This window comes from Opisthorchis viverrini (genome assembly GCF_000715545.1).
Source record: "Opisthorchis viverrini unplaced genomic scaffold opera_v5_149, whole genome shotgun sequence".
NCBI lineage: Eukaryota > Metazoa > Platyhelminthes > Trematoda > Opisthorchiida > Opisthorchiidae > Opisthorchis > Opisthorchis viverrini.
Window position 1 is genome coordinate 305206 of NW_008751804.1, and position 14613 is coordinate 319818.

Consider the following 14613-nt stretch of genomic DNA (forward strand, 5'->3'; position numbering starts at 1 on the left):
GGGATATCAAGCGTACCCAGCCTTTATCAAAAATCGGTACACAGAGGTCTGGATATATTTTTGTACAGATGACTGGAATAAACGTCGTAACTCATGGATTTTTATCGTCCTAGAGTTCTTCACAACGCTTTTTTTATAGACGCATTCGTCGACCGATGTTTGTCTTACTGGATTGTTCAAATTTCCCATAATTAAGAGTTCGATCTGTACCGATGCAGCACCAATCATGTTCAGCACCCGCTCAGAGTCATCAGCATTGTTCGGGAAAGGAATTATAGACGTCAAGATAAACCACTTTTTCTACACAGATATGCATTGCAGCAGAAGTTATGCCTCAATCCTGAGAACAGTGTGAGGATTACGAATATGATTTGTGACAGATCCCTAAGCCATCGGCTGCTGCAGTTTCGGCTGGAACGGGCAGATCAGGAACGTACATGGTTTTCTCTCACCCGGAAGCGAACGTATCTGAACCGCTCGTGCATCATACAAACTTTTTAAATTACGAAAATAAATTAGTTCCTTCGTAATCGGTGACAGAAAATTTAGTTTGACTTCGGTTTTCCGCAGTATTCGTTGAATTCGTTTGCCCTATGCAGAGAAGGCTGAGCCAAAAAGTTGTACAGGAAAGACAAGTATTGTGAAAAATCCCAGCTTTCTAATAAGCAACCAAAAGTGACAGGTTCACGCTGTCTACTGAATATACATGGCTTCCGTTTTTATCAGCGCGTATTGTGAGCTCCGGTTAGCCAGATTTTTTTGAATCCGAATGTTTGAATTCACTTTGCGTATATTGCTGACAAAAGTCATGGCTAACCAGTTCCGTGTGTCATGTACTGTTTGTTGCGTTTCAATTAATCTCATCTCCTCCGGTGAAGAGGCTATATCACCAGCCAGCAAATTTCTGCCCTCTATTAATGTCCGACATATTTTCCATGTCTGTTTAGGGAGAAAGTATACTTGGAACAAGCATGTCTTTATAGAACAACGCCAAATATTACGAGCCTTTTTGGGAACGGAGTTACTGAACCATGTATTGCGTGTATCCAATTGAAGAAAATATTTTGATAATTAAACAAAATACGTTTTGACTATGCTAAGAATGAATTTTTTGTATAAAGTATTTTTTCCCAGCGGAACCCGCTGGGATTTTTGCAGATAATGCGAGCAAAGAAAAAAGGTTTGGGAATCACAGAAGCACTAAGGAACATAACTTCGATAAGGTTCAGTGGCCAGATGATTCTATGAAGTACATCATTAACTCGCTCATGTTGGTCTGTTAGTCAACGTTACTGCATTGCTTAAGTGTACCGAAGAGAATTTTATGAAAGGTTCTACTTCATTTGTTCATACATTTCGTGTGCTGGTAAAAAAGTTGGGGACGTTAAAACTGTACTGGCTTTTCTGTCACTTACTTTCATGGCACCTCAGTGATTTTGTGTGTCAAACTCGTTTTACGTGAATGTGCACCCACGAACAGCACCCACCCATTCAGCTTTTGTGCACTTTTGTACTGTCGTCCTACCGCTGTGTGCACTTTCCCTCATTTGTGTTGTGAAAAGAACGATTTCTGAGCGAAATATCACCACGTTTATCTCACCATTCTGAAAGACAAGTTCTACACTTGCATTCTTTTGTTAACCTTTCATTAGTTACAGCGTCACGTTAAGACAACAAAGTCTAACGTAGTCCCAAATGGACGATAGGCTGTAACAAGGAATGCTGTTTTTGCACAGGGAAAAGTGTTCTTCATTAGAATCCAAGAGAATGAGGATATTCGCATTTTTAATTGGCGGTATTGGAAATTTTACTTTTCCTCATTTGTTTTCTCAAATAAATGTCTTCAGTTAGCATTTAGCAGCTCACTATCGCATACTTGATACTACTTTATACATCTGAAGAACCATGATTACAAGGGAATTCTAAGATTCCAATCCTTTTCAGTCCTCATTGTTTCGAATAATCACACCTGTACCATTATCTATTGACTTCCCTCGACGGAAACATCATTGGCGCGTAATAGACGGACAATTACCAATGCATCCAAGTTTCCAAGTGGACAAATGTACATTGCACACTTCTGCTTATGAAGAGGCAAGCAAACTGTTCGCAACAGTGGACGGCATGTCACGTTCGACACAAAGACCGGAAGTTAACCATTGAAATTCAGATAAACAAACTGTAACATCCGGCCACATCTGTAGCTCACAGCTCGATCATTAGTCAAGGATCGATGGCTTGTCAGATCAACACACTGACTAGAACAGTTTTCCCTCCGAAACACCCGACGTTCAGAACCTCCTGGGGCATATAATTTTAACGAACGATTTTTCTGCCCCTGGACATCTCAAAAGTATATAACCTCCCACAATACAAAAACGCCCCAGCAGAGATATTCGCCCCTAACTTGCGACTGTTATTACTTGGAGATTATCGTGTCAGTTTACTGCTGTCCAAGAAAATTTTCGGGGAACCAGCAAAAAAAACCGGAAAGCTGCTGCTTATGTGAGGCAGTTAACTCCTCTTGGGGGGTGCAACCCACTGAGTAAGTTCGTGGGATCTACTTTGCTACTGGTTGTAGCCTCGGTCATCAGTGGGTGAACCACAAGACTTTCCTGGCCTGACAGCTGAAAACCGCGTGGGCAGCGGCTTTACAGCCTTCTGCATCACGGTCAACTGAATTCATTTGTTGGCTGTCACGTTGTCTTTTTTAAGTGAGTGGATTGGTGTTTTCACTACTCCAAGCTGCGCACTCGGAGGGTGTAAGTTGTCGGTGAAACATCGCTTAGTCGAGTGATTGAGGCGGATTCCTCACACGTACCTTTCGTGTGTACCTCCAAATGGGGTGTTCAGTTCTCACACCATTGTTTGACTACCTGTGTTGAATGAGTGCGATCCTGTAACTTTGCTTCGATTGATGGATGGTGCAGCTTCCTATTTAATGGGTTCGTTGTGAGGAGATTCAGTTATCATGGTTCTGGTTGGCCAGCTGAATGAGTTGTGTACTTCCTCGGTACATTGTTTCGGTTACAAGTGCATTCCTTGCTTAGCACCTGTATGTCCGTGAATCGCCCTTTGTATTCTGGCTGATGCGAATGAGAGTCACTTGGTTTTCTTATGAAACCTTTTTTGTGGTGCAATATTGATTTTGAGATGGCTGTTGTGCCTACTAATTTAGTCCAAAATGGAACCATGAACTACACACTGCTAACTGATCGGCGGACGTGATGCTATACGGTCAAAATGGGTCAGCATGAAATGACCATGCGATCGGTTCCATTTGTACCCCCTTGGTTAGTCCCAGTAGGAGGGAACCGACCACATGTTTGTTTATAGTTAGCTTACTGAATTTGAGGCAGTTGTACCATACTTGTTCATCTCTCGTGATTTCGCCATATAGGCGAGGTTTCCTATCACCGGTATCTTTGACTCTTAACCAGATTTTCCTGAGAGACGACGTGGCTCAAGTTGACTTAGGCATTTAGCTAGGTGTGTGATGTTTTGGTGTCGCATCGCAATCTGATTTCTGAACTTGACATGCAACTGGGACTCGGCTATGTCTCTCAGCTAGCGCAACTCCAGTGGTTTTAAGAAAAATCGAAACAGATATCCTTTTGGAGAAAGCTGGTCAACACACTTTAGCATTCTCACACGCGTGCATGTGTAATGCTGGATAGGTATCAATGCTAGAAAAGAGCAGATGCAATGCGGGCTCATTATTTTCCGTACTGAGATATTTCACTCTTTGTGCTTCAGCGATGTCTGACATCACGATACGGCTACACTTAGGGATGGGAGGCTGCCTGACTACGTTCCCCACTTGCCCTTTCATGGATTATAGTGCTGAAGAAAAACTGTTTTCCTGGCAGAATATGTTTTCTTCCATTGACAGCGGACTACAACACTTAGGTGTCCATTACCCTTTTCCCTGCAACTGTATCCTCAGTCGGGAAGCATGGAACGCTACTCATATGACTACTCAAGGTGATCCCGGCCGTAGTCTTTCTATAATGTTGCGCTTAACGTAGACCGATCATTCTGGTGTTTTCCTGAGTCAATACTTCCTGTTGATATTTATTTTGGACTTTATGACATACCGTTGTTCCCGACTGAGAAACCAACGGTAACTTGACTTCGTAGCGAAGCGCCAGTGAAGCCTGTACGTGTGATCCCAGAAAATTGTTGGATTTTGATAGCAGATCTCTGTACTACTAATTTGTGGTTCGGCGGAGGCCAGTTTGCGTAGAGTTAGTGCTAACACTAGACGTCCCGTTAGGTGTTCGTTCAATCACCACCGTTGTCTGTCCTTCAATTAGCTTCCTCATTGATGTTGCTTACTGAGCCCTCATGGTTTAACGTTCGTGCCATTTATGTTGTTTGCCTCGACACTATTATCGAACAAGGCACGGACGAATGCTACTTGTTTCCATGCTGAAAGCCTTATAATATTGATTGTAAGCCTATCTTACCTTGTCATCTACTCATTATGCACCACACCTTGTACCGGGAAGCAGGTAGCGTCGAAGGTGTGTTGAGAAGATGGTGATCTGTATATTGCAAGGGGCTCTCGGTGAACTGCAGTCTCCATCCTTTTTATTGTGTAGACCATTAGCGAACCGTGTTTATTCAGTTGAGATTTTCAAGAAATCGGTGAATCTGCAATTAAGTTCTTCGTTCTAATTTGCAGGTACCTTATTTTGCTTAACCGGATTTCCACCTACATTTTCGATTCAAAACCGAATCAGTATGTCCTTCTCATCCTCCTCGGATCCTCAACACCACGCAGATGGGATCCACCTATTACCGTGGTTCCTTTGTTTGTTTTTTGGTTTTAAGGGGGATATATGTGGATTTCTTAAGTATAAGTTTATTTAGCACAGGGGAACAGGAGCACTCTCTGTTTCGTGCTCTGGCGCACTGCGTACCTGGTCTTTTGGTCTAGAACGGAACCACAATCGTACGAGTGTAAGAACTTGAGTTTCTCATCAATATGAGGGTGTACTGGATTTCAACAACAAGGACCGAGTGATAATATACTGTCAGCAGTCGTAACTGTCAGTCGTAACCGTTTCAGTGAGCGCTTAATAGCATCTCACCTCATCTCGTTGATAAGGTTCCGGGTGCACAAGAGTGCTGTTTAATAAGAACAAAGTCCAAACTGAAAGTATTTAATCCAAAAGTGTCGTGCACGTACGTCACAATATTGAGATATTGTCTGTTCTTTTTTGGAATAATTTTGTTCCATTCTATTGGTTGAATACCTTCCTCTGGACACGAACGTGTATTTCAATGCGTTCCATCACCTTTATTTCGCGCAACCAACCGCCGACATCAGACGCTGAGACCTTTCTATTTCTCGATCCGGTTGCCTTAAGTAACATAATAGGAATTTACAGTAAGGAGTTCATCAGAATCAAGCACTTCTAGGATTGCACTCAGCCACACACTGACCGCCACAAATTGTTTCGTCTTTTTTATACCCGGAGGTAGGTCCATTTCGCTCTGAAACGACCTCGCTGAAGTCGGGCTCACAGACGAATCCGTTAAACACACAGGCTAGTTTTCTTTCTGCCGTAGTGCTACTCAATTGATCTGAAATGATTCGTCCTCGGTTACCGGAATATGTTATCGATTCGGGAGATTAGCACTGCGAGGAGTTAAATAGTCGAATTCGTCTTCTTTTAGCGTTCCTTGTTATGTGTTGAAAATTTAGGGATTACCATAATCATTCCTTTCTTCGGAGTGTTGATTCGGAGGGAGTTTCTTGTAACGATAGCATACTTTTCTCTCCTCAGTTTTATCCCCTTCCTTTGTACTATCTCCGCTGACCGACAGAACTCTATTTCTTGGTTTGATTTGAGTGCATTTTGTAATATTTCGGAATTCAACCCATTTTTGTACGTTTTTGGCGTGAGAATACAAGCGCACACAACCCCGTTATTTTTGGCATCTATACACCTTGCCCACATGTTAATATCATGAACAATATGCCTCCATCGATGTGATCCACCCCACAATGTAACCAAGCCTGTTTTGTTACAGCCCTCGCTGTGTAAGTGCATCAGTTTCGTAGTTTTTTCCTTCGCTACCGAATGATGTAACGATTTGGTTGCTGAAAGCCTACTCAACCGAATTCAACCAAGTGGTTATAGCATACCTCTTCCTATTTTGTGCGTAACGTCTACTCGGTAGAATGATATGCATGTAGTGTCTGAGTGGTCAGCGTGGAGTGCCGTTGCTAGACTGCGGCTATGGGTTCAATTCTCCACCTCTGAACTTCGCGGGAGATGTCGAGTTTTTGAAATTTAAACAGACTACGGTTGGAGTAGCGTTTGGTGTATTCTATCAACATGATTTTACTGGATACTGCCTTAACCATTTCGGTTGTCCATAGTTCTAGGTTCGCGCCGACTCGATAGATTTTGCAGCTGTCACAATGAGCTGCTTGCATAATTCGAACTGCCCAGATAATGCTGTCTTCCCCTGGGGGCATCATTCCTTTATGTTTAATTTGGATAGAGCACTTCTAATCCCTTTCTGTGGTCACCACTAAAATGCGACACCCCTTATGCGTCAACATGCGTCCGTGGAAGGTAATGTTATCTTTATGCTTTTTTCCACCATACTTGCTATCATCATCTACGCATGGCTTTTCCACGGTGCTGATAGAGCCTACGGTATTCCTTGTGCACTGCTCCACAGCTGCGATTTCAGCATCGCGCGATGAGGTTTTACTTTGCATGGTTCGTATAGGCTTGACATCTCTCCTCTTCTCTTCGCTTCCATCCCTTCTAGCTGTACGGAACGTTACTGATGAGATTTCGTCTAAGTCATTTGTTTCGCTTAACTGTTGGCATCTTTTCTCCTCCCTCCACTATACCAAATGCAGGCAAAATCAAATACACCGAAGAAGTGTACGAAGCGTGCATGGAGGCATTCGACTGTTTGCCACTCGCAGCCCTCATGAATCAACAGTTCCTCTGTGTGCATGGCGGGCTTTCACCAGAAATTCATTCCCTCGACGATATTCGTCGGGTAAGACATCGTACTGCTTCCTAATTTTCCACTCTATGTAATTTGATTTGTGCTGTACTGTATTGATCCGCTCCACTCATATCTGTACAACGGTGCAACAAGCTTTAACTTGCCGAAGTCTCTCTGCCTTTGATCACTGGTACATACAGAATGTCTGTACTTGGCTGGAGGACCACGTTAGCACCACCCAGAGGCGTGGACGTTTGTCTGACCTACAAGGACTTAACACATTTCTGGGCATTATTACTTCCGAACTCAAGCCTAGGCTATTTGAACTGAAGATATCCAGACGGTTCTTACCGATTATATAGTCGCTTGAACAATCTAAATAAGTATGTCTGTATGTTCTAGCCTTACCAGATTCTAGAAACTATTTTATTGTCGACTATACAAAGCAAACATCTAATAAAACAGACGCTCATTCAGGTTAGGCTAGACGTTTTTAGACATAGTTGGGTGCTTGACTGGAAGCCTGCTACTACCTTGTCATTCCTGGTAATAATCCTTGGTGCACACCAAGGCACGTCTAACGTAAGATGCGACCAATCATCCCAACTCTGGCTTCCTTGTATGAAAAAAATTCACAAGTGAAAAGCATAATTTATACCTTAACGTGCTTGAGTAGACAGCTGCCTAGTGCAGTCAAATGGAATGACGCCAGGCCTGGTAGCTCAGGTCAGCTATCCAAATTCTATATACGCACGTTCGAACCGTTTCCTTTGTTGGGCGATCAAGTCACGCCTGACGATACTGACAGTTCATTTTTGCTTCAATTCAGAGTGTGATGGCATAGCGTCAACTGCGAAGAGTTCAGTTATCCGATACAAAATGCATTGACCTGGTTTGGAACGGCCGTTTGAAGCGTGTTAGATTCGTCCTGGATTATGTCAGGTACCACATCCTACGTCAAATGCCACCTGTGAGAGCATCAGTGAAGCTAAATGAATGCTGACTTCTTCGCACCCTTCTTCAGTACATGTTGTGCATACTACTGGTGATGGGTTGTCTGCATTTATCGGGAATAATGCATCTTTGTTAAGCTACTCGTTTGAGCCTAATATGGTGTTTTTCATTTCACTTTTCCTTGTCTTCAAAGCGAAACGTCCCAACGAGAGATTTATTTGTGCCAAAGCTATTCAGATGTGTCCCTGCAAACACTCCTGCAAAATCGTACTTTGTTCTGTGGACACTGCCTGGAACATGGTCAGAGTTTTCCTTGGTTGCCTTTGGTTCAACCGAATTGACTGGTTTTTATTCTGGGGTTTCGAAAAGGTACACTAATCATGTAGTGCTTACACTCGATTTAGGTATTCTCTTCGATGAAGGAGACTTTCCTGGGGACTTGTATTCTAATCCAAACGTCGATGGGACTGAGGGAACAAATCAGTGTCTTGTGATGTGTCGTCCCCTGATTCTGGTCTACACTGTTTCTTTGATGCGTTTAATATTTACCAGTCATTTGAAATTGAAATAGTATGTCGGGTCCTGTACTGGAATGTTCTCATTCTCTTTGCTGTGGGGTATTTTGTTTGCCCAGATCGACCGATATAAAGAACCTCCTCCGTCCGGTCCGATGTGTGATCTTTTGTGGTCGGATCCTTTGGAGGAATTTGGCAACGAAACATCCCCTGATCACTTCTCCCACAATAGTGTACGCGGTTGCTCCTTCTTCTTCAGGTAGGATAAGCTTTTCCGTTTCGTGCTTGTGGCACTGCACGACCAACGGTTTTCATACTGACAGCAATCTGTGTGCATGATAATATATGTATTGGTTTACTCTTCTATGGTGATTTTTTTTACGTAAATTAACTAATTCCGCATATGGCGATCTGTTTTTGCTCCGATATTCTTCCCGCATGTCCATTTTTCAGTCACCTAACGGCTTGATCGTTACGTCCTTCTTTTCTGATTAGGCGTTCTTTTCCTTTTCGTGGTGGGACTGCATACAAAACTAATTTCCCGATTGAAGCGCTGGATTTCCCTCTTCACAATTTACCGTTTGTTAGTTTGCATCTGATTTACATTTTAAAGTCGACCAAACCAACTTCCAGCATGTCAGTGTTCGGCGGACCGTCAATTAATTTTTGGTCGATTTTTTGGAATTGTTGGTTTTTAGCCCATAGATAAATTGGGTTCTTATTTACCTCGCTGGTCAACTAAATTACCTTCTCGCACCTGAGGACGCCCACTCACCATCAAGGAAACTGTCCTTGTATTTTTGTCTCCAGTCTTCATGTGTCTTTTATTTATCGGATTTCTTACGTTCTTTCCGACATCCTGGAGACGATTCGCACCCATATCTTCCTGATCTTCAAAAATGTAACTCCGATGTCCGTAGTTCATTTGGTTGACTCAAGGTCCACTAAAGTAGTATAATGCTACTCGAACCCAACAAGTTCGTAGCTACCACGTATCATGTAATTAAGTAACTAAGTAAGCAAGTAATTGATTGTTAATGTCAACAAATCCGTGTGTTATGAAGGTTTTCTCCTTCACTTGACGGTTTTGTAAATATCATAGTTGTGATAAGCTCTATGGGGGGACTTTTTGGAGGTTACTTGGTGTGACCGTCTGGTTACAGAATTAGGTAACTTTTAATACAGACCCTGTCTTGTAGGTATGAGATTATGGGTCATGGAAAAGTTCGGTGCTGCAGCTCCCCTATCATTTGGCTCTATTTTCTACACGCAGTTATCTTCCCTGTAGGCTTAGCAATTTTTGGTTCACATTACTGTTTGTGCAATATTTGTGTACGATTCTCCCGTATCCTGTTGAAACAGTGGACTCGAAGAAGTTCCAAGCTAGTTTTTTTGCTTTCGTTAGACATTTCCAATGCATGTATTCTGAGAACTTTTATCTTGTGACTTGCGAGGTAGACCTGTTGGAGTACACGGTCTGCTATTCAACGTCTTATTACCACGTTTGTTCAAACCTCTATTTTGATCCTCTTGTAAGACTGCTAATCTATCGCCTACCGGAATAGACCAGAAGTATGACTTGATTCTCCAACCTACCCACAACCAACCTCATGATACTCGCCTACTTAATGGATAGTCAAACTAGCATTCCATCGGTACTTGAATTTTCCTTTGTTGTCACTTAAGATCACTTCAAGAGATTGATCATTCGACACATAGTCCTCTCTTTGAGGCTGATTAAAAACTGGAGAACAATAAAGCTAGTTTAGAAGAGTGCATTCAGTCACGAGTTTGTCAGTGAGATGATAAGGGACAGAGATTTTCCACATTTTACCTCTAAAAGAAAACGTGTCTCGCTCTGCCGAAGACTGACTTAATGTGCTTTAATCAAGAATAGCTGTATGTAGAGTCGCATAGGGGGATTTGAAGTTTGTGGATGGATCGATCGTTAGAGACAGACAGCATATAGGCAACTAACAGCCATGTTATTTAGCTTAGTTTCAACCACGGGCCCAACAGAGGGTGTTTAAGACATGGGAGGCAACAAAAATGACGAAAGTGGACTTTTCTGGGAAGTGGGAAATGAGAGAAGTAGTTCAGTTCATGAGATGTATTGCTTCCATTCAATGAAATGATTGTTTAGGGTATCGGTGGTGATATTACCAATTGGGGTGATTTAATGACGGGTTCGTCCTGCTTAGTGGGAGTGCCTGATTAATTGACAACTTTATGCTGCGTGGTGTACACGCTGATACTATATTTGGTCCCGATCGCCTGAATCGTTTTGTGAGACTATTGTTATCCCTAACTTTCACGATCAGCCACTCAAATTCTTTAGTTATTTCAGTATTGAATCAATAGTAACATGGATTCCCCGTTTTTTTCGGGTTACGAAGCTACGCCGCCTGCTGTGATTTTTTGCAAGCAAACAATTTGCTCTCCATTATCCGGGCGCATGAAGCACAGGATGCTGGGTGAGTTATAAAGACGCTTGTGATAAAATTTGATATAAAATATGTTTATCCAACCTTGGTAGTTTGTTTTCACTATTTACTAAATCGTGGGATGTGCTGCCTTTACATGCTCGTGCCTAGCAATGCACTCGATGTATTTTTCAATTCTGCCCACCTTTGGATACTCCTTTCTTAAGAGCCGTGTTATTATGAGCTGCTTTATAGGGTCACAACACGTCCTACGTTCAAGGTACATTAGACGTGGCGCCCTGACGAAACCGAGAATAGTAGAAATTCACTCATCCAAACCATTTCATCTTCAATCAACTTTCAGTAGAGGCCTGTATGATTGCTTCGAAACGTAGTAACGGACATCTATGTGGTCACGTCCATCGTTTATATTCAGAAATAGCCAGAATGTAGTCGTTTTATGACTAGGCAGCGTACTGTAAAATCCTTGGTCATAAAAGAGCCCGCGGTTAGGGCTACCGATCGGGGATTCTGAGGTCCGATCTCAACCCTTGTTTTCTGAAAGGGTTTAACAGCTTAGCGGTTGTTTTTTGTCATTGTTGACTATAAATGCAGTCACCTTTGCAGCAACTACACCGGATATCTCATGTATATCTACTGATATGATAAACATGATCCACTAAGTCAGCGACCCACCTGTAGTGAGGCTTTCTCCCTCAATGCTGAGGGAGCGACTACAGGAAAGGACAGACTCTACGTCTGGTGACCCATGTAAAATGTATGGGATAATGAGTGCACAAAATTCGAAGCACGAATAACATTGCTTCGATGGATGTGCTGTTTAATTCCTGAATTGTAGCTCCATGATGACTTTCAACCCAGCTCAAAAGGCAGGAGCGGAAAATTGGCAAGGCGTTTATAGGTATCTAGCCGGTGGTTAGTGTAAAGTATCTACCGGATGATCGGAAAACGACTGAAATCCAAGGTTTTTCAAATGGCTAAGTCATTCTTCTTAATGAGTCGTTGTCTATCCCTCGTTTCCTCTGTTGTTGGTTTATGAATATGGGGTTTTCTGCGATACGTGTCCATTGATCTTTCTTTTCATCTCTTACCTAAGACTTTTTCTCCGGTGAAAGTGTGGTGATTACGTATCATTTCTCATCACTTATGTATTATTGTGCTGCTGTGGTAATGATGATTGAACCTCTGGTAGCTGGAAAGCTGCGCACCTGGCTTTGGTCGAATAATGACGGAACTGAACTAATCTAAGCCTTTTATTCTTTTGTATACAACACTATGGATGTGGTATTTGATAAGATTGTGCCTACACTTCTGCTGCTGTGTACAACGTGAAGGCTGTTCCACCGACAGTGACCCAGTCAACCAGATGGACGATTACCGAGGCTCCAGGACTTCGTTTATTTATATCTCCCCTTGAAGTATGGAAATCGAATGATAATTGGAATCAGCTAAATTCTGTTTACCAAAAATCCCCCTGTAGCAATCTGGGGTTCTAGGAGCTCCTTTCCTTTTAACACTTGCATCCACCCTGGTTCATAATAAGAGGTTGCAAGGGAACTGTGACTCCGACACATGTGCGGTATATACACTGGTTTGTTTTAGGAATTTCCAAGCCCATGTTAGTTATATACGCAAGATTACGATAGCCTGATGACTCGTTGTCCCATAGAGTTTCCGCCTATTCTCGAAACACTTCTTTTTAGCAATACCGTTGTGTCATAATGCCATCAAATGTGGAAGTTTTCTGCATTTTAAGAGTTCTGACCTTACAAGTCGTACAAAGACCTATTCACTGAAGCACATTAAGTTTGCTTTTCAAGCACAAGAGGGAACGATGCCGAACACTTGTAGGTATCTCGATGCGTTTTTTGGGAAACGATTGCTCTTCGAACTTTCTCAGCTGCCAAGGAGATGATGCGTATTCGACTGGAATTAAGAGAAACGACATGTTTAACCCAGTAAATTGCTGCCTTCAATACGCACTGCAGCACCTATTTCCACCCACCGATCTCACTTTCGGCTGTTGTCTATCATGCTGCTTGTGAGTTTAATTTCCTGGGCATAGACTGGATCGATTGCTTGCATCTTTCAACACTGCCGATCGAAAACCTATGTTCATCAACACCGACAGGAGGGAAGCTAACAATCCGGCATGGAAAACGTATGCAGATGAGGTACTATCGCCCCGGACAATGAAGATGGACTATTGGAGTCGTCCTCAAAAGAATCGATCAGGTGATCTATAGCGTCCAGGTGGGAAACGACATGTCAATCGGCTATGGCCGACTGAGTGCCCGATCCCAAAAGCCGAAGAACAATTACTAGACATCAACCTGCTCTTTGAAACCTTTGATCTCTCAAGAACGGCACCAATAGCCACCACTTCAAACGTACCGTCCCAGACGGATCCGTTGCTGCAACCAAGACGTGGCACAGCTCGTGCTAGAAAACTGACCTACGGCGAAAATCTTACGTTGAACGGCCAAAAGAGGGAGGTATTAGGCAGGTCAGATTCCTGAAAGTAACCCCAGGACGCCCGGAACCTACTGAAACCCTGAAGCTTTACCAAAATCTCCATAGGAAAGCCAGCAAGCATCCGAGTCAGTCAGTCGTTCAATCAGTTCAACAAAAACCGATGAGTGTTCAGGCACACCACAGAAGCACGGTTGAATGTGATCAGCGTTTAGGGATTTCATAGAAGTACAGTCGATGTTGATGGGTGTTCACTAAACACCTATCAGACAGCCTGGATCAATGTCAGAAGGTGCCCTTTAAGTAGCGCTGGGCCGTTGTAATTTTGACATTCACACGCGCACTCACTCGCTTGTTCGGAATATAGCTGTTGTGTTATCTTCTCTGAGTCTTTTTTTCGGACACTAGGCACTGGAGCGGGGTTAGCGGCAGATACGACAGATTGGCGAATCAGCAGATATAACAATAATAGATAAATGTTTCGAGTTTTTCTCAATCATTTTGTTATCTCTGACATTTTCCAATCATGAGAAGGAATGCTCCAAAAGGTCTGTATAACTTGAATCGTCCTTTCATATTCGCCTTGATTCACACCCATGCTCGCTCTTTTTTCAGTTATCGGATGTATCGAAAAAACCAGGCGACCGACTTCCCGTCACTCATTACCATTTTTAGTGCACCCAACTATCTGGACGTGTATGAAAACAAAGGTGAATTTACTCAGTTTCTGCATTCTCCGGAAGTGGTTTTCACGTGCATTTTTCATTTGCATTTCTCTACTTGCACTGCACGCGATGAACTTTGTGCAACTCGTTGCCTTTGGTTAATCGGTTAAAATTAAATTTTGACGTCTGATTATTCACCTCAGACTGGAACAGTGAGAACGTATGTTGGGATGGATAGCTAGGCATAAGTTATTCGAAAGAATGCTTACTCATTTATCGGGTCCATCATTTTCAGGACACTATAAACCCACCTTTTACGGGAACTTAATCAACAAAGTTTTCTCATTTGGAGTGAGCACGGAAACCTGTGTTGCATTGCGTCGTGAAAGGCTTCAACTTTGTACACGTGATAATTGTTTTATGTGATTGTTACTGTCCTTGTCATTTGCTTTTTCAGTGATTCTCTTGTTGGCCTCACGAATGACACTTCTCCCTCGCACTGTACGTAACTACTTTGCAGCTCACGATTATCTAATGACTACAATGAGTTGGCCCGACCTGAAGCTGCCACCTTGACGT

At 42.7% G+C, this 14613-nt stretch overlaps 1 protein-coding gene across 1 annotated transcript in view; it reads left to right on the forward strand.

Annotated features, from left to right (window-relative positions):
* T265_14144 (hypothetical protein) overlaps positions 1 to 14613 on the forward strand; it is a gene marked incomplete at both ends in the record, with an annotated part of 45128 nt that overhangs the window by 16722 nt on the left and 13793 nt on the right. The gene's annotated exons all lie outside the window — the stretch shown is intronic.